The sequence below is a fragment of the Petaurus breviceps genome, unplaced genomic scaffold, assembly GCF_028583685.1.
Source record: "Petaurus breviceps papuanus isolate PSGF00001 unplaced genomic scaffold, PetGlider_PUasm1.0 90769, whole genome shotgun sequence".
Lineage (NCBI taxonomy): Eukaryota > Metazoa > Chordata > Mammalia > Diprotodontia > Petauridae > Petaurus > Petaurus breviceps.
Genome location: NW_027187341.1, coordinates 17,739,614 through 17,744,026, shown reverse-complemented (window position 1 = coordinate 17,744,026; position 4,413 = coordinate 17,739,614). Strand labels below are relative to the sequence as shown.

Below are 4,413 nucleotides of genomic sequence, written 5' to 3'. Positions count from 1 at the left end.
ACACACACACACACACACACACACACACACACACACACACACACACAGACACACAGAGCTTTCCTTTCAGCTTTCTTTTATATATTTAGTATTCCCCCATTAGAATTCTCGCAGGCATAGATTGTCATTCTTTCTGCTTGTATTTTCATTTTCAACATTTGGTACAGTGCCTGGCACATAGTAAATGTTTAATGAATGCTTCTTGAGTTGGATTTTAAGAGGCTCCTTTAAGATGCACTGCTCAAGCATATACTTCAAGTAAGTTAGGGATTCTATGGGGCAGAGGTTTGGTGGGAGAACAATCCAGGCGTGGGGACAACCAAAGCAAAGGCATGGAGACAGAAGCTGGAGTTTCATGGGAGAAAACAAAGAACAATTTACATTCTACTTTTTTTTCTACTGTTGTCTGCTATTGCTGTTGCTATCTAAACATGCTATATTACTGCTATGAAATCATGCCTCTCTGACTTATGTTATAAAAATGAACTTTTGAAAGCACAGAACTTTACATTCATGCCTATTAAACTTCAGCCACTCAGATTCAACCCCATGTTCTAGGCTGTCAAGGTTTTTTTGGATCCCATCATCTATGCTAGCTATTCCTCTCAACTCTGTGTCACCTGCAAATACTGATAAAAAAATGTTAATCAGCACAGAGACAAGTACTTAAGATAAAGCACGAAAAAAGGAATTTAACACCTGGGCTACTAGTATTCTGTTTAAGAGATGTTTCTATATGATAGTTTAGGCAGTTTTTCACTCCTGCCACCTTATTGTTTGCAGCAAGTTGCCCTTTCTCTTCTCCCTCAACCCCTGCTAAAATCAAATCAATATTACCTCTATAAAGGGTAAGTTGATCTGAACCTCTAGGGTTCTAATCACCACCCTACCCTCAACTTTCTAAACTAAAATTCCCCTCCCAAGTCATCATTCCCACATATCTATTGTCTCCTCTATAAGTACAGAAATTGTTTCATTTTTGTACTTATAACCCCAGTGATTGGCACAATGCCTGGCACGTACTGATTAATAGATGATTTTTTCATTGTTCATTCAACTGGGCCACACTAGTCTTCTTAACCTACAAAGAAATTGAAGAGTGAGGGGATAGGATAAAGGAGGGACTCTTAGAAGGGTTTTTAAATTAAGGAATAGGAAAACAAGGGGAGAGGATAAGGGAGGGATTCTTAGAAGGGGTACAGATTAAGGAGGCAGTGGTCAGAAGTAAATTAGATGTCTGAGGAGAGAGAGAGTAAAAAGAGAGGGAGAAAAGGATAAACAGTAAGGAAAAATAGAATGGAGGGAAATATATAACTAGTAATTATAACTGTCAGTGTGAATGGGATGAACTCACCCATAAAATGGAAACATATAGCAGAATAGATTGAAAACCAGAATTCAACAATATGTTGTTTATAAGAAACATTTAAAAATGGGAGATATACATACAGTAAAAATAAAGGGCTGGAGTAGAATTTATTATGCTTCAGCTGATACCAAAAAAAAAAAGCAGGGATAGCAACCATGATCTCAGACAAAGTTAAAGATAAAATAGACTTAATTAAAAGAGATAAAAGGAAGACTATGACAAAAGATACCATAAATAATGAATATCAATACTTAACCTATGTGAACCAAATTCCATAGTATCCAAATTTTTAAAGGAAAAGCTAAATGAATTATAGGTGGAAATAGATAATATTTCTGCTTTTCAGCATTTAACTATAAAGTTTTTATACCCTAATATATGGTCAGTTTTTGTAAAGGTACTATATACTGCTGGGAAAAAAAAAGTATATTCCTCTCTATTCCCATTCAGTTCTTTTCAGGTATCTATTATATCCAGCTTATCTAAGATTCTGTTCATCTCTGAGACTTCTTTCTTATTTATTTTTTGGTTAGATTTATCTAGTTTTGAGAGGGGAAGGTTGAAGTCTCCCTTTATTAATAAAGTTTTGTTATCTATTTCCACCTACAGTGGTCCATGAGGTTTTTTTTTTTTTGGCACATATTTTTTTCTCCAATTTATTTATTTATTTTTAGTTTTCAACATTCATTTCCACAAGATTTTGAGTTACAAATTTTCTCCCTGTCTTTCCTCTAAACCCCACCCCATAATAGTAAGCCTTCTGAATACCCCTTCCCCTAATCTATTCTTTCTTATATCCTCCCCCATGGCCCCCCCCAACTTTCTAGTAGGGCAAGATGGATTTCTATACCACAGTTGCATGTAAAAAACATTTTTTTTTAAATTTGTTTTTAAAACTTTGATTTTCTGATTCTTTCCCTTCTTTCCTCCTCACCCACCCCCACTGGGAGGACATGCAATTCAGTATAGGTTGTACATGTGTAGTTACACAAAACGTTTCCATAGTAGTTATATTCTGAAAGACTAACTATATTCTCCTCCATCCTAGCCCTCCCCCCATTTATTCTATTTTCTCCTTTGACCCTGTCCATTTTCAAAAGTGTTTGCTTCTAACTACCTTCTCCCCCAATCTGCCCTCCCTTCCATCATGCCCCCTCTTATCCCCTTTTCCCCTACTTTCCTGTAGGGCAAGATACCCAATTGAGTGTGTATGTTATTCCCTCCTTAAGCTAAATTCAATGAGAATTGTTTTTTTTTTTTTGAGAAAGACTTCACAGAACTCAAACTCTGATCCATTTTTTTTAACAAAGCAGTAAAACTCGTCTAACTATTGTGGGTGTAGGTACACCCTGTACTTACAGTTGTTGGCACATGGTTTCCCTGGTAAGAATATTAGCTCCTTGTGGGCAGCACCAGTGTTTTTGTCTTTCTTTATATTCTCAAGGCTTAGCTAGCACACAGCAGGTGGTAAATAAATGTTTGTTAACTGAATGTTTGAAAGGAACTACAACTCTAGGGATCTGACTCATGATCAACTACTTACTGGATGGACACAAATTCAAGGGAGATGGGTGGAGAAAATCAAAAGCAAACTAAAAACAGACACTTTTTACTGCTTTGTAAAAAAAGTGGATCAACGTTTTAGTTCTGTGAAGTCTTTCTTAAAAAAATAAAAACCTCCTGGCCTAGAAAAGAGGAAAAATAAAAGACGAGGGAGTACTTGTAATTTAAAGCTCCATTTAGAGCATTTGGCAGTGCTCAAGGTTAAAACTCATTTAGAAAAATTAAGTTCCGTTCTTATTGCCTCTCTTCCCATCCCCCAACCCCAGTTCAGGTGCAGGGGCTGAGAGAGAGGTAGGTAGGGCAGGCAGACGGAGTGACAGAAAGACTGACAAGCAGGTAGAGAAGGTAAGAGACAGGATGACAGTGACAGGCAGGCAGGGTGGCAGGAAAACAGGGTAATAGAGTGACAGGCAGGCAGATAAGGTCAGATGCAGAATGGCATTGACAGGCGGAAGACAGAATGACAGGAAGACAGAGTGATAGGGTGGCAGGCAGGCACAGTGACAGTGACAAAGTGACAGGCAGACAGGGTGATGGAGTGACAAGGTAACAGGGAGGGTGACAAGGTGACAGGCAAGCTGGGTAACAATGACAAGGTGACAGGCAGACAGGGTGATGGAGTGACAAGGTGACAGGCAGGGTGACAAGGTGACAGGCAGGCTGGGTGACAGTGACAAGGTGAAAGGCAGGAAGGGTGGCAGGGAGCCAGGCAGGCAGGGTGACAAGGTGGCAAGCAGGCTGGCTCGCGGAGCCTCCCCCGGCTCCAGGGAGGAGGGGCCGCGCCCTCCCGGCCGCATTCCTCAGCCCCCCCCCCACGCCCACGCCCCGGGCTGTCTGAGGGGCAGGTTCTCCCAGAGCCCGTGCTCGGACCCGGGACCGTCTCCTGCACCCCTCCAGGCGAGAGCGCGGCCTCGGCCTCGGCGCCCCTCCCCGCATCTCCCCTCGCTCACCCAGCAAGCGGCGGCCGCGGCCCTGGCCCCGGCCCGGCGGCTCTTCCTCTAAAAGACCGGAGAGCCCGGAACCCAGTCCGGGCGGAGGGTCGAGGGCGAGAGTCTCAGACCCGCCCCTTCGAACTCGGCCGGGGAAAAGAGGGGAGAGGCGCGTTAGGCGCGGACCTTCCCTCAGAACCCAGGCAGCCCCATTCCCCACCCCGGGGGCCCGGACTATCCTTGCCCCAGCTCCACCCCCAGCTCGAGCCGGCGCCTCGGCCCCGCCTCAGCCGGGCCGCAGGCAGCCAGACGTTAGAGCGCCGCCCCGCGAGCGTAAAGGGAGCGGGGTGGGGCAGGCGGAAGGAGGGGCCCCGAGAGAGGGAGCAGAGGCGGAGCAAGAACTCCAATTCCCAGAGACCCTCGCGTCAGAGCCGCCCAGACCGGGACTGCGTAGGCCGAGCGTCTTACTGCTCTGGGTCCGAGAGGTCGCCGCCGGGCGTGGGTCGCTAGGTGATGACGCTCACGCTCTGAAGCCGAGTGCCAGTCTTTTCC

General features: G+C 44.6%; 1 protein-coding gene across 13 annotated transcripts in view; it reads right to left on the bottom strand.

Moving 5' to 3' along the window:
* STRADB (STE20 related adaptor beta) overlaps positions 1–4,117 on the bottom strand; it is a 47,069-nt gene extending 42,952 nt beyond the window's left edge. For 6 of the 13 annotated variants that reach the window (XM_069068788.1, XM_069068790.1, XM_069068785.1 and 3 more), the window contains exon 1: positions 3,883–4,112. The gene's annotated coding sequence lies outside the window, so the exon portion shown is untranslated. Of the gene's footprint in view, positions 1–1,023; positions 1,082–3,882 lie in introns of all 13 variants that reach the window. The other 7 variants (XM_069068789.1, XM_069068792.1, XM_069068786.1 and 4 more) reach the window with 4 other exon arrangements.
* Between the last annotated feature and the right edge of the window lie 296 nt (positions 4,118–4,413).